Genomic DNA, 22,755 nt, shown 5'->3' with positions numbered 1-22,755 from the left:
CTCACTGTTAATCCAGAGAGGCAGCATCCATCGGCTTCAGTTAGCAACAGTAGCAAAGGAATCACTCGATCGGGTTCAGTTAACAGCCATCGATCGATCGCTCGGGTTCAGTAACGCGTAGCCTGCAGTGCAATTGCTCGGGTTCAGTTAGAGCCCAACGCCTATCTCGGTTTCAGTTAGAGCCAATGCCTCGCACACACGCGCGTACATGTACAAGAGAGACACGCATCGCTCGGCCCCAAACCTCCCACCGTAACTGGGAACTCCCCGAAATTTCCTCGCCCTCGCTTCTACCATGGTTTTTTTCGTCATGGACGGCCCAAAGAATGTTATGCAGCTGCGTCTCCGGCCCGCCCAGGACGTAAAGCCCATTTTCTGTCATAATTTTTTGTCACAGAAGTAGGAGCCCACCACATCTATGATGATACCGGATTTTGTCACAATTATCGTCATAGAAGTGTCATATGTATCACAGAAAAAAAATTCGTTCAGCCCAAAATGTCATGGATGTGTCTTTTTTTTGTAGTGTAGAGGTGTCGATAAAATAAAATACGGACATGAGGGCATCATGATCATTCTTCTAACAGCAACACACACACACACACACACACACACACACACACACACACACACACACATATATATATATATATATACGGCTGCGCTATACTCAGCGTGAGCGTAAAATCCTTTATCGTGCGCTCCGGTCACTAATCAACCGCTCCCCGCGCGCTGTGTAAAGCCAACCACTCCTGCAGCCATTGTGTCATAAAAGTGCAGGCGTATAAAGTAATTTGATTTAATTCTGTTACGTGGTGCCATGCGACACACCTCGCCTCGTGAGTCACGCTCATGCGGTAAAAAAGTTGGCTTATATGGTAATGTAATTACTTTCTGCTTCTATCTCTAACTGCATGAATAACTATCATAAAAGTTGTACAAAATATAGTAATGGAATTAACCACACCGAAAAGCATTACCGGATACCACACATAGTAAAGCTGCAACTGTAAAATAACTTGGAGGCACGATAAAAAAAGTTTGCTTTTAGTAAATGCGTGAGAGTAATTTGGTCATTATGACCTGTCATATAGGATTTGAAAAGAAGAATGTTCAACTAGAAAAATATATTCTATGTAATTTGACCGATGGTTTCGATTTTGTATCCACTCTTACTACATCCATGCATGTATATTTGCTGCTAAGACGTGTGCTATTACTACACTATGTGCATCTTTGTTAACTGGCTCTGTACAAGTCCGTAATGTAATTACCACCAGATTTGTTCTCCGCTAAGAAAAACTATCATCCAGTTTTGACACCTTACTATGCATTGATGGGTGGACCATAAATCTGGTAACTAGGTTAATTGTGTTACGATGTATCCGGCAACCCAGGGGACGAACGAGCGGTGAGTGCTACCTAATAACACTATTCATTTTTTTACTACATTTCGCAAATGCATTTACCATGGTTAACTCATCACAGGAGGGGCCGGTTTTAACCGAATGTGTGATGCGGCTTCGGTGCCTTATTGGGTCGGGCATTGGCCGGAGCGAAGGATTATTAGAATACGCTTAGGCTTATATTAGCGACCATATATATATATATATATATATATATATATATATATATATATATTATCATATGATTTCTTATGCTCAAGTAATAATCTATCCACAATGTCAAGTATGAATCAGAAACTTCATTGAGGACTAACAAATTATGCTCTTGGTCATTGAAGAAATTGCAATTTATCATAACATCGGAAAGAGTCAATATAAGAGCTTTTCAGCAAGTCCACATACTCATCTATTATTTAGTCTTTCACAGTTGCTAACACTTACGTAATACTTATGGGTATGAAGTTTTAATCGGACACAGAGAAAGATAGGGGCTTATAGTGTTGCCTCCCAAGCTTTTACCTCAAGGGTAATGTCAACAATAATAGTTCATGCTAACTTACATCCAATTGGATATATATATCAGGATCTTTCCAACACAAGGTACTTACCAAAGGATAAAATATAAAAAGGAAATGTGAAGATCGCCATGACTCTAGCAAAAGGTATAAGACAAAAGTAAAAGATAGGCCCTTCGCAGAGGGAAGCAGAGGTTGTCATGTGCTTTTATGGTTGGATGCACGAAATCTTAATGCAAAAGAACGTCACTTTATATTGCCACTTGTGATATGAACCTTTATTATGCAGTCTGTCGCTTTTATTGCTTCCACATCACAAGATCGTATAAAGCTTATTTTCTCCACACTAATAAATCATACATATTTAGAGAGCAATTTTTATTGCATGCAACATGACAACTTACTTGAAGGATCTTACTCAATCCATAGGTAGATATGGTGGACTCTCATGGCAAAACTAGGTTTAAGGATATTCGGAAGCACAAGTAGTATTTCTACTTGGTGCAAAGAATTTGTCTAGCATGAGGGGGAAAGGCAAGCTCAACATGTTGGATGATCCATGACAATATACTTTATTTCGAATATAAAAAAACATAACCCATTATGTTGTCTTCCTTGTCCAGTATCAACTCTTTAGCATGTCATATTTTAATGAGTGCTCACAATCATAAAAGGTGTTCAAGATAGTATATTTATATGTGAGAACCTCTCTTTCTTTATTTCTTCCTATTAATTGCAACGATGACCACAATTATGTTTGTCAACTCTCAACAGCTTTTATTCATCATACTCTTTATATGTGAAGTCATTACTCTCCATAAGACACATATGATCTCTTTATTTCTTTTTATTCTTTCTTTTTATTTTATTCCCTCAAGATCAAAGCAAGATAATCAAGCCCTTGACTCAACACTAATCTTTATTATATATAGCTCATGGACTCTATTACATAGAAGGATCATAAGGCGAAACTCAAAACTAAATCATACCAAAACTTTCTTCTACTAGATCAAGATATTACCAAAAGGATCAAACTAGGAAAAACGATAAAGATAGGAGTGTGATGGTGATACGATACCGGGGCACCTCCCCCAAGCTTGACAGTTGCCAAGGGGAGTGCCCATACCCATGTGTCCATGTCTCTTTTTTCGGAGGTGGTGATGTGATATTCTTGGCGATGATGCCCCTCAGGATACGATTCTCCTCCTCGAGCTTATTGACTTGCTGCTTGAGGTCCATTATTTCCTTATGGAGCTTACCCATGACGGCTAAAGCTCCTTTCACCCATGGATGTTGCATAGCTGCTGGAGAACAAGTCACACTCTTTTTCATATTTTCATAACAAGGAAATCTAACATTGGAAGGGATGACCGAGTTTAGAATAGCTGAGCTCTGTAGTTCCCCCATCGTGAATCCGGCTCGAAAGCGAGAAGTAAGTTCTTGATCCTCCTCCATGCCATCTATACTTTTCAAATCGGCCTCCATCTCTTCCTCCGTTGATGGCCCAAAGTTGTCAGCATCGCTATTTGCTCCTGGACCCGGTGTCGGATGAGACACCCGACTCTCCCCTACTGACTCTTGAGAAGACATCTTGCTCTAATCTGCGACAGAAACAGCTCAAAACAAAAACAGAGGATTTCGTCGTGGTACGGTGGTTAAAACCTTCGGGAGATTATATAATGAATTTTTCCCGACAAAAAGAAGTATCGTGCAAGAAAACAGAGTTCGGAGAGCACACGAGGTGCCCACGAGGCAGGGGGTGCGCCCAGGGGGTAGGGCGCGCCCTCCACCCTCGTGGACGCCTCGTGTCCTTCCCGGACTACTTTTTATTTTTCCTATTTTCTTAAATATTCCAAAACGGAGAAAAACTGCTATTAGAACCGTTTTGGAGTCGATTTACTTACTGTACCACATACCTATTCCTTTTCGGAGTCTGAAACATTCTGGAAAGTGTCCCTTATGTATTCCTCTGGGGTTACGGTTTCAATGACATTGGTTTCAACATTTATAGGATTACTTGAGATATAATGTTGGATCCTTTGACCGTTCACCACCTTCGGATTTGTGCCTTCGAAGTTGTTGATTTTTATGGCACCGGAACGATAGACCTCCTCGATAACGTAAGGACCTTCCCATTTAGAGACGAGTTTTCCTGCAAAAATCTTAAACGAGAGTTGAAAGCAACACATAATCACCTACATTAAACTTACGCTTTTGTATCCTTTTGTCATGCCATCTTTTAACTTTTTCTTTAAACAGTTTGGCATTCTCATAGGCTTGAGTTCTCCATTCATCAAGTGAGCTAATGTCAAATAACCTCTTCTCACCAGCAAGTTTGAAATCATAATTGAGCTCTTTAATGGCCCAATATGCCTTATGTTCTAGTTCGAGAGGTAAGTGACATGCTTTTCCATAAACTATTTTATATGGAGACATACCCATATGATTTTTATATGCAGTTCTATAAGCCCATAATGCATCATCAAGTTTCTTGGACCAATTCCTTCTAGATCTATTAACAGTATTTTGCAAAATTAACTTGAGCTCTCTATTACTAAGTTCTACTTGACCACTAGACTGCGGGTGATATGGAGATACAATTCTATGATTAACATCATACTTAGCAAGCATTTTACGAAAAGCACCATGAATAAAATGTGAACCACCATCAGTCATTAGGTATCTAGGGACTCCAAACCTCAGAAAAATAACTTCTTTAAGCATCCTAATAGAGGTGTTATGATCAGCACTACTAGTTGGAATAGCTTCTACCCACTTAGTAACGTAATCAACAGCAACTAAAATATGTGTATACCCATTAGAGGAAGGAAACGGTCCCATATAATCAAAGCCCCATACATCAAATGGTTCAATAACAAGAGAATAATTCATAGGCATTTCTTGACGTCTACTAATATTACCAATTCTTTGACATTCATCACAAGACAAGACAAAATTACGGCATCTTTGAAGAGAGTAGGCCAATAAAAACCAGTTTGCAATACCTTATGTGCAGTTCTATCTCCAGCGTGGTGTCCTCCATAAGCCTTGGAGTGACACTTGCGTAGGATCTGTTCCTGTTAATGCTTAGGTACACAGCGTCTAATAACACCATCTACTCCTTCTTTATAAAGGTGTGGGTCATCCCAGAAGTAATGTCTTAAATCATAGAAAAACTTTTTATTTTGCTGGTACGTGAAACTAGGTGGTATAAATTTAGTAACAATGTAATTAGCATAATCAGCATACCATGGAGCAGTACGAGAAGCATTTATGACAGCTAATTGTTCGTCAGGAAAGCTATCATCAATAGGTAGTGGGTCATCAAGAACATTCTCTAACCTAGACAAGTTGTCTGCAATGGGGTTCTCACCTCCCTTTCTATCAATAATATGCAAATCAAATTCTTGTAGCAAAAGAACCTATGTAATAAGTCTAGGTTTAGCATCTTTCTTTTCCATAAGATATGTAACAGCAGCATGATCAGTGTGAATAGTTACTTTAGAATCAACAATATAGGGTTTGAACTTATCACAAGCAAATACAACTACCAAAAATTCTTTTTCAGTAGTAGCATAATTTTTCTGGGCGTTGTCTAGAGTTTTACTAGCATATTGAATAACATTTAGTTTCTTATCAACTCTTTGTTCTAGAACAGCACTTGCGGCATAATCACTAGCATCGCACATAATTTCGAAGGGTAAATTCCAATCAGGTGGCTGAACAATAGGTGCAGAAATCAAAGCTTCTTAAGTATTTCAAATGCTTCTACACAATCATCATCAAAGACAAAAGGAATATCTTTTTGTAAGAGATTAGTCAGAGGCCTAGAGATTTTAGAGAAGTCCTTAATGAACCTCCTATAAAAACTGGCATGACCAAGGAAACTTCTTATACCTTTAATGTCTTTAGGACACGACATCTTTTCAATAGCATCAACTTTAGCTTTATCAACTTCAATACCTCTTTTAGAAATTTTATGCCCCAAGCCAATGCCTTCATTCACCATAAAGTGGCATTTTTCCCAATTCAAGACAAGATTAATTTCTTCACATCTCTGCAGAACTCGATCAAGGTTGCTCAAGCAATCATCAAAAGAAGATCCATAAACGGAGAATCATCCATGAAAACCTCAACAATCTTTTCACAAAAGTCAAAGAATATAACCATCATGCATCTTTTAAAGGTAGCAGGTGCATTACATAAACCAAAAGGTATATGTCTATAAGCAAAATACCAAAGGGGCAAGTAAAAGTGGTCTTTTCTTGATCCCCTTTTGACACGGGTATTTGAGAGAAACCAGAGTAACCATCTAGAAAGCAAAAATGTGTATGTTTGGATAATCTTTCTAGCATTTGATCATTAAAAGGCAAAGGGTAATGATCCTTTTTAGTAGCTTTTTTTAATTTGCAGAAATCAATTACCATCATATAACCTGTAACAATTCTTTGCGGGATCAATTCATATTTATCATTAGGAACAGCAGTGATACCTCCCTTCTTAGGGACACAATGGACAGGACTTACCCACTGACTATCAGCAACGGGATAAATTATACCTGCCTCCAGGAGCTTTAGTATTTCTTTTCTTACCACTTCTTTCATCTTAGAATTTAACCATCGTTGGTGATCAACAACTGGTTTGGCGTCTTTCTCCAACTTTATTTTGTGTTGGCATAGAGTGGGACTAATGCCCTTGAGATCATCAAGAGTATATCCAATAGCAGCACGGTGCTTCTTCAGAGTTTTCAATAATTTCTCCTCTTCCTGCTCTGAAAGGTTAGCACTAATAATAACAGGATATATCTCCTTTTCATAAAGATAAGCATATTTAAGAGTATCAGGTAGTGGTTTAAGCTCAAACACGGGATCACCCTTGGGTGGTGGAGGATCCCCTAGAATTTCAACAGGCAAGTTGTGTTTCAAAATAGTTCCCTGTTTAAAGAATACTTCATCTATCTCCCTTCTTTCATTCATAAACATATCATTTTAATGGTCTAGCAAATATTGTTCGAAAGGATCATTAGGAGGCACGACAATAGAAGCAAGACCAATAATTTCATCCTTACTAGGCAATTGTTTATCATGGGGTTATCTATGAAATTTAGCAAAATTAAAGTCATGAGACATATCCCCTAAATGAATCGAAACAATATCCTTTTTGCAGTCTATCTTAGCATTAACAGTATTCAAGAAGGGTCTACCAAATATAATGGGACAAAAGTTATCTTGTGGGGAACCAAGAACAAGAAAATCAGCAGGATATTTAACTTTCCCACACAAGACTTCAACATCTCTAACAATCCCAACTGGTGAAATAGTATCTCTATTGGCAAGCTTAATTGTAACATCGATTTCTTCTATCTCAGCAGGTGCAATATCATGCATAATTTCTTTGTATAAGGAATGAGGTATTGCACTTGCACTAGCACCCATATCACATAATCCATGATAACAATGATCTCCTATTTTAACAGAAATAATAGGCATGCCTACAACAGGTCTATGTTAATTTTTAGTATCGGGTCTAGCAATTCTGGCGGCTTCATCACAGAAGTAAATAACATGCCCATCAATATTATCAGCCAAGAGATCTTTAACCATAGCAATACTAGGTTCGACTTTAATTTGCTCAGGTGGTGTAGGTGTTCTAGTATTACTCTTACGAACCACAGTTGAAGCTTTAGCATGATCCTTTATCCTAACAGGGAAAGGTGGTTTCTCAATATAGGTAGTAGGAACAATAGGATCATTATAAGTGATAGTATTTTTCTCAACTTTAATAGGTGCAACTACTTTTACTTCAATGGGAGGTTTATATTTAAACCACTTCTCCTTAGGGAGGTCAACATGAGTAGCAAATGATTCACAGACAGAAGCTACTATCTCAGAGTCAAGTCCATATATAGTGCTAAATTCACGAAAAGCATCGGTATCCATAAAAGATTTAACACAATCAAACTTAGGTGTTATACGTGACTCCTTACCTTCATCGAGATCCCAATCTTCCGAGTTGTGTTTAATTCTTTCCAATAAGTCCCATTTGAATTCAATAGGATTCATCATGAAAGATCCAGTACAAGAAGTATCGAGCATGGAGCGATTATTGAGAGAAAGCCGAGCATAAATTTTTTGGATAATAATTTCTCTTGAGAGCTCATGATTGGGGCATGAATATAACATTGACTTAAACCTCCCTCAAGCTTGATAGATGCTTTCTCCTTCGCGAGGCCAAAAATTATATATAATTACGATCACGATGAACAAGATGCATAGGTTAAAACTTCTTATGAAATTCCAATTTCAATCGGTTGTAGTTCCATGATCCCATATCATCACATAGCCTAAACCATGTCAATGCCTTTCCCTTCAAAGATAAACGGAAGACCTTCTTCTTGATAACATCCTTGTGCATACCTGCAAGCTTAAATAATCCACAAACTTCATCCACATAGATTAGGTGCAAATCGGGATGCAATGTTCCATCTCCTGTAAAAGGATTAGCTAGAAGTTTCTCTACCACACCCGATGGAATTTCAAAGTAAACATTTTCAATAGGTTTAGTAGGTTGAGGAGAAATTCTTTGCACTACTGGTCGGGGTGAATATACCCCGAACAAGCCCCTCAAAGGATTATGTTCCATAGTAACAAGTGATAGTAAATTTCAGCCACTATATAAATTTTCCTTACCAAGTTCCACTTACCAAAGGCGCTTCACTCCCCGGTAACGACGCCAGAAAAGATTCTTGATGACCCACAAGTGTAGGGGATCTATCGTAGTCCTTTCAATAAGTAAGAGTGTCGAACCCAACGAGGAGCAGAAGGAAATGACAAGCGGTTTTAAGTAAGGTATTCTCTGCAAGCATTGAAATTATCGGTAACATATAGTTTTGTGATAAGGTAATTTGTAACGGGTAACAAGTAATGAAAGTAAATAAGGTGCAGCAAGATGGACCAATCCTTTTTGTAGCAAAGGACAAGCCTGGACAAACTCTTATATAGAAAAGCGCTCCCAAGGACACATGGGAATTATCGTCAAGCTAGTTTTCATCACGCTCATATGATTCGCGTTCGTTACTTTGATAATTTGGTATGTGGGTGGACCAGTGCTTGGGTACTGCCCTTTATTGGACAAGCATCCCACTTATGATTAACCCCTATTGCAAGCATCAGCAACTACAAAAGAAGTATTAAGGTAAACCTAACCATAGCATGAAACATATGGATCCAAATCAGCCCCTTACAAAGCAACTCATAAACTAGGGTTTAAACTTCTGTCACTCTAGCAACCCATCATCTACTTATTACTTCCCAATGCCTTGCTCTAGGCCCAAACAATGGTGAAGTGTCATGTGGTCCACGTTCACATAACATCACTAGAGGAGAGACAACATACATCTCATCAAAATATCGAACGAATACCAAATTCCCATGACTACTTATAGCAAGACTTCTCCCATGTCCTCAGGAACAAACGTAACTACTCACAAATCAGATTCATGTTCATAATCAGAGGGGTATTAATATGCATAAAGGATCTAAACATATGATCATCCACCAAATAAACCAACTAGCATCAACTACAAGGAGTAATCAACACTACTAGCAACCCACAGGTACCAATCTGAGGTTTTGGGACAAAGATTGGATACAAGAGATGAACTAGGGTTTGAGAGAAGATGGTGCTGGTGAAGATGTTGATGGAGATTGACCCCCTCCCGATGAGAGGATCAATGGTGATGAGAATGGTGACGATTTCCCCCTCCCAGAGGGATGTTTCTCCGGCAGAACAGCTCCGCCGGAGCCCTAGATTGGTTCCGCCAAGGTTCCGCCTCGTGGCGGCGGTGTTTCGTCCCGAAAGCTTGCTTATGATTTTTTCCAGGGTAAAAGACTTCATATAGCAGAAGATGGGCACCGGAGGCCTGCCAAGGGGCCCACGAGGCAGGGGGCGCGCCCAGGGGGGTAGGGCGTGCCCCCCACCCTCGTGGACGGTGGGTGGCCCCCCTCTGGTATTTTCTTCACTTAGTATTTTTTATTAATTCCAAAAATAACTTCCGTGGAGTTTCAGGACTTTTGGAGTTGTGCAGAATAGGTCTCTAATATTTTCTCCTTTTCCAGCCAAGAATTCCAGTTGTCTGCATTCTTCCTCTTCTTGTAAACCTTGTAAAATAAGAGAGAGTAGGCATATGTATTGTGACATAACGTGTAATAACAGACCATAATGCAATAAATATCGATATAAAAGCATGATGCAAAATGGACGTATCATTACCTTCGATCCTTAAATGCATAGTTCGAGACCCCCTACCCGAGATCTGTCGGTTTTGACATCGACAATCGCGAAGAGCTCGGGAATAGTCTTTTCCATCCCTTGCATATTGTAGTTCATCACGAAGCCTTTGTAGCTTGCTGGCAGCGATTGAAGAACTCTGTTAATGACACAATCATCTGAAAGATTAACTCCCAGCTAAGTCAAGTGATTATGGTACCCAGACATTCTGAGTATGTGCTGACTAACAGAACTGTTCTCCTCCAGCTTACAGCTATAGAACTTGTTGGAGACTTCATATCTCTCAACTCGGGCACTTGCTTGAAATATTAACTTCAACTCCTGGAACATCTCATATGGTCCATGACATTCAAAACGTCTTTGAAGTCCCGATTCTAAGCCGTAAAGAATGGCACACTGAACTAACGAGTAGTCATCAACACGCGATTGCCAAGCATTCACAATGTCTGAAGTTGTTGGGGCAGGTGGTACACCTAGCGGTGCATCAAGGACATAATTCTTCTGTGCAGCAATGAGGATAATCCTCAAGTTACGGACCCAGTCCATGTAGTTGCTGCCATCGTCTTTCAATTTAGCTTTCTCTAGGAACGCATTAAAATTCAAAGGAGCGGTAGCACAGGCCATTGCTCTACAACATAGATATGCAAAAAACTATCAGGACTAAGTTCATGATAAATTAAGTTCAGTTAATCATAGTACTTAAGAACTCCCGCTTAGATAGACATCCATCTAGTCATCTAAATCATACGTGATCCAAATCAACTAAACCATGTCTGATCATCACGTGAGATGGAATAGTCTTCAATGGTGAACATCACTATGTTGATCATATCTACTATATGATTCACGTTCGACCTTTTGGTCTCAAGTGTTCTGAGGCCATATTTGTATATGCTAGGCTCGTCAAGTTTAACCCGAGCATTCCGCGTGTGCAACTCTGGCTTGCACCCATTGTATTTGAACATAGAGCTTATCACACCCGATCATCACGTGGTGTCTCAGCATGAAGAACTTTTGCAATGGTGCATACTCGGGGAGAACACTTATACCTTGAAATTTTAGTAAGGGATCATCTTATAATGCTACCGCCGTACTAAGCAAAATAAGATGCATAAAAGATAAACATCACATGCAATCAAAATATGTGACATGATATGGCCATCATCATCTTGTGCTCATGATCTCCATCACCGAAGGAACGTCATGATCTCCATCATCACCGGCTTGACACCTTGATATCCATCGTAGCGTTGTGGTCCTCCCGCCAGCTTCTACGACTATCGCTACATCTTACTGATAAAGTAAAGCAATTACATAGTGTTTGTATTTCATACAATAAAGTGACAACCATATGGCTCCTGCCAATTGCCGATAACTTATGCAAAACATGATCATCTCATACAACAATCTTTATATCACATCATGTCTTGACCATATCACATCACAACATGCCTTGCAAAAACAAGTTAGAAGTCCTCTACTTTGTTTGCTGCAAGTTTTACGTGGCTGCTATGGGCTGCTGGCATGAACCGTACATACCTACGGCACAAAAACCATAACGGTGATTTATCAAGTTTGCTGTTTTAAACTTCACAAGGACCGGCCGCAGTCAAATTTGATTCAACTAAAGTTGGAGAAACAGACACCCGCCAGCCACCTTTATGCAAAACTAGTTGCATGTTTGTCAGTGGAATGATATAAAGTTGTTATAAAATGATTGTAAAACATCCAAGAATGATAATAAAACAACATGAATACTTCAGAAATTATAGATACGTTGGAGACGTATCAGTGGGTCATCCCAAAAGTAATGTCTCAACTGAAAGATGTTGGTATGTGAAACTAGGTGGTATTTATTTTGCAACAATGTAATTAGCATAGTTTGCATACCAAGGAGTATTACGAGAAGCATTTATAACAACTAATTATTCATCGGGAAAACTATCATCAATAGGCAGTGGGTCATCAAGAACATTCTCCATTCTAGACAAATTATCAGCTACGGGGTTCTCAACTCCCTTTTAATCAATAATATGCAAATCAAATTCTTGTAGCAAAAGAACCCACCTAATAAGTCTAGGTTTAGCATCTTTCTTTTCCATGAGATATTCAGTAGCAGCATGGTCGGTGTGCACAATTACTTTAGAATCAACGATATATGATCTGAATTTATCACACGCAAACACAACTACTAGAAATTCTTTCTCAGTACTAGCATAATTTCTTTGAGCACTTACTAGGATTTTACTAGCATAATGGATCACATTCAATTTCGTATCAACTCTTTGTCTTAGAACAACACCAAAAACATAGTCACTAGCATCACACATAATTTCAAAAGGCAAGTTCCAACCAGGTGGTCGAACAATAGGAACAGAGGTTAAGACTTTCTTAAGTATTTCAAAGGCTTCTACGCAATCATTATAAAAAGGGTACATCCTTTTGCAAAAGATTAGTAAGATACCTTCTATAGAAACCAGCATGACCAAGAAAACTTCTTATACCTTTTATATCTTTGAGACATGGCATTTTCTCAATTGCATCAACCTTTACTTTATCTACTTCAATACCTCTTTTAGAAATTTTATGCCCAAGGACAATACCTTCATTCACCATAAAGTGTAACTTCCTCCCAATTCAAGACAAGATTGGTTTCTTCACATATCTGCAAAACTCGATCAAGGTTGTTCAAGCAATCAGCAAAAGAAGTCCCATAAACAGAAAAATTATCCATGAATACCTCAACAATGTTTTCACAAAAATCACAGAATATAGCAGTCATACATCTTTGAAAGATAGCAGGTGCATTGCATAAACCGAAAGGCATACGTCTATAAGCATAAGTTCCAAAAGGACAAGTAAAAGTGTTGTTCTCTTAATCTTCTCGTGATATAGGTATTTGAGAAAAAATAGAATAACCATCTAGAAAGCAGAAGTGTGTATGCTTAGATAATCTTTCTAACATTTGATTAAAAAAGGGCAAGGGGTAATGACCTTTTCTCGTAGCTTTATTTAATTTCCTAAACTCACTTACCATCCTATAACCAGTTATAATTCTTTGTGGGATGAGTTCATTTTTATCATTAGGAACAACGGCAATGTCCTCTTTCTTAGGGACACAATGAACAGGACTTACCCATCTACTGTCGACTATGGGATAAATTGTACCTCCTTATAGAAGCTTTAATATTTCAGTTCTTACCATATCCTTCATCTTAGGATTCAACCATCGTTGATGATCAACAATTGGCTTAGCATCGGGCTCCATATTAATCTTGTCTGACATAGAGTGAGACTAATGCCCTTAAGATCATCAAGAGTATACCAATAGTAGCACAGTGTTTCCTCGAAGTTTTAAGCAATCTCTTTTCTTCATGCGCTGAAAGGTTAGCACTAATAATAACAGGATATATATTCTTTTCATCAAGATAAGCATACTTTAATGTGTGTCGTAATTGCTTTAATTCAAACATGGGATCACTCTGAGGTGGAAGAGGGTCCCCAAGAGTTTCAACAGGCAAGTTATGTTTAAGGATAGGTACTTGTTTGAAGAATATATCATCTATTTCATTCCTTCCATTCATATGCAAATCATTTTCATGGTCTAGCAAATATTGTTCTAAAGGATCAATAGGAGGAACGGCAATAAAATCAACATAAATAATTTCATCCTTACTAGACAATACCTCTTTCATGTGGTTGTCTATGAAACTTAGAGAAATTGAATGCATGAGATACATCACCAAATTTGACTCTAACATTCTCCTAACACAATCAATTTCAGCATTAACGGTATTCAAGAAAGGTCTACCAAATATAATGGGAAAAATTATCTTGTTGTGAACCAAGTACTAGGAAATCAGTTGGGTATTTGATCTTACCACACAAGACTTCAATGTCTCAAACAATCCAAAGTGCTGAAATAATTTCTCTATTTGCTAGCTTAATAGTAACATCGATATCTTCAATCTCAGTAGGTGCAACATCATTCATAATTTCTTGGCATAGAGTAAACGAAATAGCACTTACATTAGCACCCATATCACGTAAACCATGATAGCAATGATCTCCAATTTTAATAGAAACAACAGGCATGCCCGCTTTATTCTTATCTAGCCTATCGCATTCATTTCGAACAGGTTTAGCAATTCTAGCAGCAGCATCGCAAAAATAAATAACATGTCCATCAATATTATTGACCAAGAGATCTTTAACCATTGCAATATTAGGTTCAACATTAATTTGTTCAGATGGTCTAGGTGTTCCAATATTACTTTTATTAACCACAGTTGTTGCTTTATCAGGAAAAGGTGGTTTCTCAATATAAGCAGTAGGCACAACTAAATCAACACTATAAATGATTGTTTCATCTTTAACTATAATAGGTTCCTCAATTATTTCTTCTATAGGTGGGTGATATTTAAACCACTTATCCTTAAGGAGATCAACATGAGTAGCAAAATATTCACAAAATGTAGCTAGTATCTCAGAGTAAAGTCCATATTTAGTAGTAAACTTATCAAAAGCATCAGTTTCCATAAAAGATTTAACACAATTAAACTCAAGATTTATACCCGACTCTTTACCTTTGTCGAATTCCCAATTTTCAGAGCTGCGTTTAATTCTTTCCAAAATATTTCACTTGGATTCAATAGTTTTCTTTATGAAGGAACCAGTAGAAGAAGAATCCAGTATGGATCGATCATCATGAGAAAGTCGATCATACAAATTCTGAATAATTATTTCTCTTCAGAGCTCATGATTGAGGCATGTGTACATCATGTACTTAAGCCTCCCCCAAGATTGAGTGATACTTTCTTCTTCACGAGGCTAGAAATTATATATATTATTTCGATCACGATGAACCAGATGCATAGGATAAAAATTTCCGATGAAATTCCAATTTCAATCAGTTCCAACCCACGTTCCAATATCATCACATAGCCTATACCATGGCAATGCCTTTCCCTCCAAAGATAAAAGGGAAACCTTCTTCTTAACTCCATCCTCGGATAAACATGCACGCTTAAACAATCCATAAATTTCGTCCAAATAGATTAAGTGCATATCAGGATTTAATGTTCCATCTCGTGCATAAGGATTAGCTAGCAGTTTTTCTACATACCCAAAGGAATATCATAATAAATATTTTCACTAGGTGAATTAGGTTGAGGGGAAACTCTAATTGCTTCCAGTCAAGGTGAAGATACCTCGAACAAACCCCTCAAAGGATTACTTTCCATACTAACAAGTGATAGTAAATTTCAGCATGTAATATAAATGTTTCATTACCAAATTCCACTCACCAAAGGCGCTTCACTCCCCGGTAACGACGCCAGAAAAGAGTCTTGATGACCCACAAGTATATGGGATCAATCGTAGTCCTTTATATAAGTAAGGGTGTCGAACCCAACGAGGAGCAGAAGTAAATGAGAAGCGGTTTTCAGCAAGGTATTTTCTGCAAGCGCTGAAATCATCGGTAACACATAGTTTGATGGCAAGATAATTCATAACAAGTGACAAGTAGAAATAGCAAAAAAAGGTGCAGCAAGGTAGCCCAATCCTTTTTATCGCAAAGGACAAGCCCAAACTTTCTCTCATATCAAGCAAAGCGTTCTTGAGGACACATGAGAATTTATCTAGTCAGTTTCATCGTATTTATTTGATTCACGTTCACTACTTTGATAATTTGATATGTGGGTGGATCGATGCTTGGGTGTCGTTCTTACTTGAACAAGCCTCCCATTTATGATTATCCCCTCCCTCAAGTATCAGCAACTATGAAAGAATAATTAAGATATATCTAACCATAACATGGAACATATGGATCAAAACCAGACCCGTACGGAATAGCACATAAACTAGGGTTTAAACTTCTGTCACTCTAGCAACCCATCATCTAATTACTACTCTGCAATGCCTTCCCCTAGTACCAATTATGGTGAAGTGTCATGTAGTCGATGTTCACATGATACCACTAAAGGAAGCAACAACATACATATTATCAAAATATCAAACGAATACCCAATTCACATGATTACTTATAACCGGACTTCTCCTATGTCCTCAAGAAAAAAGTAACTACTCACAAATCATATTTATGCTCAAGATCAGAGGGGTATTGAATATCATTAGGGAACTCAAACATATAATCTTCCACCAAATAAACCAACTAGCATTAACTACAAAATGTAATCAACACTACTAGCAACCCTCAGGTAATAATATGAGGTTTTGAGACAAAGATTGAATACAAGAGATGGACTAGGGTTTGAGACGAGATGGTGTTGGTGAATATGTTGATGAAGATTGGTCCTCCCACGATGACAGGATCATTGGTGATGTCGATGGCTTCGATTTCCCCCTCCCGGAGGGAAGTTTCCCCGGCGGAATTGCTCCACCGAAGATCAAAAGTGTTTTTGCCCAGGTTCCGCCTCGAGACGGAGGCGCTTCGTCCCAAAATCTTCTTATTTTTTCTAGGTCAAATGACACCTTATAGAAGAAGATGGGCTTCGGAGCAGTGGCGGATCTAGGATTTGAAACCAGGGTGGTCCTTCTAAACAAATGACAACAAATATGAGATGTGAATGATCTAAGTAATTACCATACCATATAGGAATACTTGCAAAAATTACCATATAGGAATAGATAAATTTGGTCATAAAAACATTCAGCATAGCCTTCTTCCTATCTTCATAGCATGTTTGTGAAAAATATAAGAAATGTCTACGGTATTCTTCATTCTCCAATAATCTGCTATAAGAATTTTTTCTATCAATCATAATGACATAATTGAATAGAAATGATGTGTAAAATTATGTGTGTGTTTATCGGTTCATGTACCGGATAATTGAACATAAAGCAAAGGGCAAACCCTAGATCAAAATTGGGGAACGAGCAATTGGCGAGCTGCTACCTCAAATCAAGTAGAGTGTCGGAGTGCAGGCTAGCTTCTCGCCACTGGTGCTGGCTTGCAAGGGCGTCCTCCGGTGTGTGGGGATAGGGCACGACAGGGTCGCATGCTCTCAGCCTAGAGGGTCGCGGGAGGGCTCGGTCGCGCGGCTGGCATCAAGCACCGGGAGTGCGAGAGAGGAAGGAGCCTGCTAGGCACCTGGACGGTCGATGGCAGGCAACTGGCGGTGGGGGCGAGGAGTGGCGAGCAGAGATAGTCGAGGACGAGGCGGCTTGGCGTCAGTGACGGGAAGATCTCGCTAGAATTTTTTTTGAAATGAAAGAAGAGCTCACTAGATGGAGCATGGGTGCGTTCGTTGTTGTTGTTGGGTCAAAGATGTTGGGTTGTTTTTCTTCTTTGGCCTATCTCTAGTGTATTCTCTATATGGTACATAGGCAGGTCCGAAATTCCAGGGTGGGCCGCGGCCCACCCTGGACACCATGTAACTCTGCCCGTGCTTCGAAGGCCAGCCAGGGGCCCCCAAGTCCAGGGCGTGTCCCTAGGCTTGTGGCTACCTGGTGGGTCCCCCTCTGGTAATTCTTTCGTCGGTATTTTTTATATGTTATAAAATAATTCTTTATGAAATTTCAGCTCATTTGAAGCTGTGCAAAAAGGTATCTCTGATATAGCCCTGTCTGGTCCAGAATTTCAGCTGGTGGCAATCTCCCTCTTCATATAAATCTTGCAAATCAAGAGAGAAAATGTATTAGAATTTCATCACAAAATGTTATGATGATAAAAACATTATAGATAACAGAAAAAAGCATGATGCAAAATAAAAGTATTAGGAGGTAATAACTTCGACTAGTAACATTCTACCCATCGTGAGTAGTCTGAGTAGAAAAATAAGGCCGATCTATGGGGTGGCATCTTCTCTTTGGGATAAACGATATTCCCTCCGTTTTATAATATAAGAACGTTTTTTAAGGTATTGAAAAACATTCTTATATTATGGGTAGGAGAGAGTAGCTCTGAAAACACCCATTTCTCCTTTTATGAAAATTCAGGTGGGGAACCACCCCCTCGGCAACAAGAAAAAGAAGTCCGTCAAGACTGAAACCACATGGAAAGGAAATGCACCTGAGTAACCCTCACTTGGAAATACATGGAGGTGACTTAGCATACTCTGTCCATATAAACGCTGCAAAAATATGTTTATTCTTTTTTGAGGAATGCAAAAATATGTTTAAACCACAAGATTGTGCGTACATGCCCTTCCGAGAAGAAAAATATTTTTCTCGAGGTAGGCAAATTGCGTACCATAGCTTTATAAAAGGAGAGAAAATTAATACTCCCTCTGTCCTAAAATAAGTGTCTTGACCTTAGTACAAATTTATATTAGAGCTAGTACAAAGTTGAAACACTTATTTTGAAACGAAGGGAGTACATGACATCTACCACTTGCTGCGAACAACGAGCGTAGCACAACACCACATCCGGCTATCCTCGGGACAGCCACACTCGACAACACAACTATAACACGGAAAAACCTGCCCAAAACCAAAAAACCTCGCCGCGTCTTGATCGACACCAAACACCTCCGAAGAATAGCAACTCCAGCTTTCTTTGGATTCATCCGCGACGACGGAGAGGAGCGGTCAGGGCCACGACGAACACCGGAGGAGCACCAACAGGAAGCTCAGTCTCCTTGCATGATGCTCCCAACAGAAAAACGACGTCGCAGACGCCGCCAACATGCCGCTCCAGAGGACCAATGCTTTCGCCCAGAGACAACTGCCAGCACCAATCACGAGGGAGATGGCTACACACTCGACGTCGCCTCCAGAGAGGAGAACGACACCCGCGGGTGCCATCGACGCCGGTCGGCCAAAAACCGGACAGGATTTTCATCTGTGACGTTGTGCATCTCCACTCCGACGAGGTGGGCAGCACCGTTCCTGAAACCTCGCACCGCCGTCACCGCAACAAATCCGCCGAAACCGCGAAGCCGAGGACCAACACCACCAGCACTGCGGAGAGAGCGTGAACCAGACCTCCACCAACATCGCCATCGAGGAGCAACCTCAACCTCCAAGCAGAGCAAAAACTAGATCCACTCCAACGGCCTTCATTGACATCAAGAGACTGCCGCCAGGTTGGATCTGGCCCGCCCCTCCAACCTCACTCCGGCGCCAACTCCACCGGGGCATCGCCGCGATCCCCTCACACGGAGGCGGCCGGACACCCGCTGCACGCCAGGACACCTTCCTGGCAGGGCCATCTCGGCGCCGCCACCCCCATGGCTGATCCAACGCCGCCGCCACCGCCGATGCTGACGCTCCACCTGCAACCACCGACCAGAAGTGCTCCTCGCCAGGATCCGGTGAAAGCCCTCGCCTTGCACCCGTTGTGCCTCCAACCGAACCGCGAGCCCCCGTGAGAAGAACGCCGCGCCAGACCATGCCCGCGCCTAGCACGCGCTCCGCCACACCGCTCGCGCCAAGACCGAACAGCCCAGCCTCCGCGCCGCCCTCCAGATGCAGCTCCCCCGCGCGAAGGAGGTGCGTCGGGGCGCGCCACCCCAGCCAGCACGCGCGTCGCGACCGATCAGCACGCAGCGCTGCCCTGCTCCATCTCCTGCCTGCGCGCCCCCATTGGCCACGACGTGCCGTCCTCCGAGCACCCCAGCCAGATCGAAGAAGAAGCCCCCCGCGGCCCCTACTCCAGGCGAGCGCGAGCAGATCCCGCCGCCACCGGGCGCCCGCCGACGGCGGCGGCGGGGAGGGGAGGGAGAGGGGGGATGGAGGGGCCGGTGGCTAGGGTTGCGCACCCGGGTCGCCCGCGGGGGAGCGACACGGGCCGGAGGCACAAATGAGGTGGTGTTTGTTTCTCTAGTCCTAGGACTTTTTCTAGTCCCTGGGACTTTTTGAAAAAGACTCTCAAGGAGGTGCTTCTAAGGACTTTTAGCAAAAAGTCTTAAAAAAGTCCCACCTTATTTGGTTTGCTAGGGACTTTTTCTAGTCCCTACATCAAAAAGTCCCTGAAAACAAACACCCCCTAATTCTCCGAGAAGAAAAAAGTTGACGACGGTAACACGCGGGCGTGCCGGCGACGGGCGTTCCGACCAGGGCCATAGCTGGCAAGGCCCCAAGGGACAAGGCGAGGACACAAACACACCGGTTGGTCCCTTCCACGCTGCCGGTGTCATGTGGTCTCTCCATCTCTGCCGCTCACCGGAGCAGCCAGCTGACTGGACACCCTCGTGCCGATCCGCCAAGTGAAGTGGCGAACATGCATGTCAACCCTTGTCCCGCAAGTTGGAACCACGAGCGGAGCGGTGCAACTTGGGCGTCCTTTTCTATGCCCGCTGCTCGCTGCTCTCCTGCCCATGTTTAATCAACCCAGCGAATCCACGTCGCATGGATGCATGAGAGGTGTGTGGTCCGGCGAGAAAACACACTCGTATGAGAAGAATTCGGGTCGGCGCGGCTGCTCATGGATGCCTCGGATTCTCTTGGCGCAGTGCATGCCGCTGCCGGTGCGCTCGGCTTTTTCCACTGCTGCCGCTGCGGACTGAGTAGTGGCGCCTCGGAGAGCTGAACGGGATGAATTGTTTTTTGTCCCGTACCACCTGTGCATGTGCCTGGCAAGGGACGACGTCTATCCCCGGCTCTGCCCACACGGGGCCGCCTCGTTGTGGCTGCGCTGCCTTCACGTAGAAGCCAGGCCATTAATGGCGGGTCGGTCGGGGCCGTGGCTGCGATCGCGCTGAGATCACATTCCACGGGCCCTGTCCCCTCTCCTGCGCTGCCGGTCTCCAGTGCCCAAACAGAGGCGATCGTTGAAAAGTTTTCGTGCAGTGCAGAGAGGCGTTCTCTCGTGCGTGCGTGCATGAGGCGAGGGCGAGCCATGCATGTCGCCGTAGCGGGCAGCGCTGGCGAGGTTTTGGGCACGAGTCGAGTCGGGAAATGTGTGGGTGGGATGCCAGCAGGGCAGTTGCGTTCGGGTCGATGTTATGTCAGGCCGACGTGGATCCGACGGGCGGTGGTACTCCAGTTGTTTGCGGTGTAGGCCGTAGCCGTGGGGCAGTGGTACGTGCGTTTCCAATTGCAAGGTCGACCTCACTGGCAGGTAAAGCTAGGAGCTGCTGCCTTGATTAACGATGATGATTTGCCGGTCCGGTTTCATTGTGGTTAAGCAACGAATCATTCTGACCAGCAGCTTCCACTAGCTTCTTCGGCGATCGAGTCGAGCTTCCGATCGAACTAGCTAGGGCTAGGACCTAGGAGCGAAAAGCAAGAGCTATGAATAGACATAATTAAAAAGTTTCTGGACACCTACGTATTTTGCTAGACTTTCAGAGCCTCCTGCTGTGCATATGCTCAAACAGGTGTAGCAATTTACTCCTGGGCAAGCCACGTTCGCAGCTGGCTATGTGTAGCTGCTGATATGGATGGATAGCTAGCCTCGAGTCGAGTCCGGGCAGGGTACCCCACGAGGCCGACGGAGAGCGACCGGCCTGGCCTGCCCGGCGGAAAAAGGCAGCCCATGGCAATGGCATGGCCGGATGTACTACGAAGATGCACGTAGCTGCGTGCCGCTCCAAGGTGAACAGGCAAAGCCACTCTTCCGTTTGGACTTTAAGAAGCCGTCCAACGGCATCGGCGGGGACCTCCCCTCGGTCGCCTTCCTTAACCAGGGCCCGGCCGATAATGCATGCCATCTCCCCTCCCAGCGGCCGGACGGACAGAATCCGTTCCGTGACGCCCAACAGCAAGACGCTAAAAACGCACGCACGCACGCGGGGAGGCTCCTTCGGTTCAGCCAGCGACCCACGTGCTCGTCCGCGCCACCGTGTCCGTGTGGTCGATCGGGCCGGCCCCGGCAGGGCCCCGGGCATTCCGTTGGGGTGGCGGCATGGGCGCGGTTCGTGGCTTCGCGCACGCCTTGCGCGTGCACAGTGCTCCCGTCCGTCCATCTCGGGCGTCCAGTCACGGGTGTGTGGCCAGTTCGGCCATCCGTCGCGCGTCCGTGCGGTGCGCCCGGCGGCGGCGGGTGCGGGGAGCGCGTCCGGGCGGGCCACTGTACGTCTGCCGTCTACGCGTGCCGCCCTGCCCTGCCCTGCTAGTAATAAGATCGATCGACTGGTCCGCCCGTCCGTCTCCGTCGGGTCGCAGATCAGACATACGTACGCATGCACGCAACCCTGCATGTGTGGGAGCTGCCAGAGCCGCCCGACCGGTACACCACGACCACGTAGTACTACGTCGGTACGTGAGATACTGAGACGTACTGTCCTTGAGATACCGAAAAGATGCACTGTTTTTTTTTAACAAAAAACTGAGATGTACTGTCGTGCTTCTTCGTCGCGATGCTCTTGGCTGGACGGGCGAACCCCGTCCCGTACCGAGCGCGAGCCAGTGCTACCTATACCTAGGTCTAGCAACCTAGCCGATCTTGGCGTTTTGCATCGGGAAAGGAACAAGGCAACAAGACCAAACAAAAAGCCGGATCAAACAAAAAGCAAGCCCCTGGGCGGGCAATGATTGCGGGGTTAAAAGTGGGGGTCAAGGCCTTGGTCAAGGACGGGTTGGAACTCGATGGGGGGTACCCAGTACACTCGATCATCCATTCCTCCTCTCTTCTCCATCAT

The sequence above is a fragment of the Triticum dicoccoides genome, chromosome 5B (genome assembly GCF_002162155.2).
Source record: "Triticum dicoccoides isolate Atlit2015 ecotype Zavitan chromosome 5B, WEW_v2.0, whole genome shotgun sequence".
Lineage (NCBI taxonomy): Eukaryota > Viridiplantae > Streptophyta > Magnoliopsida > Poales > Poaceae > Triticum > Triticum dicoccoides.
Note: the sequence above shows the minus strand (reverse complement) of the source record.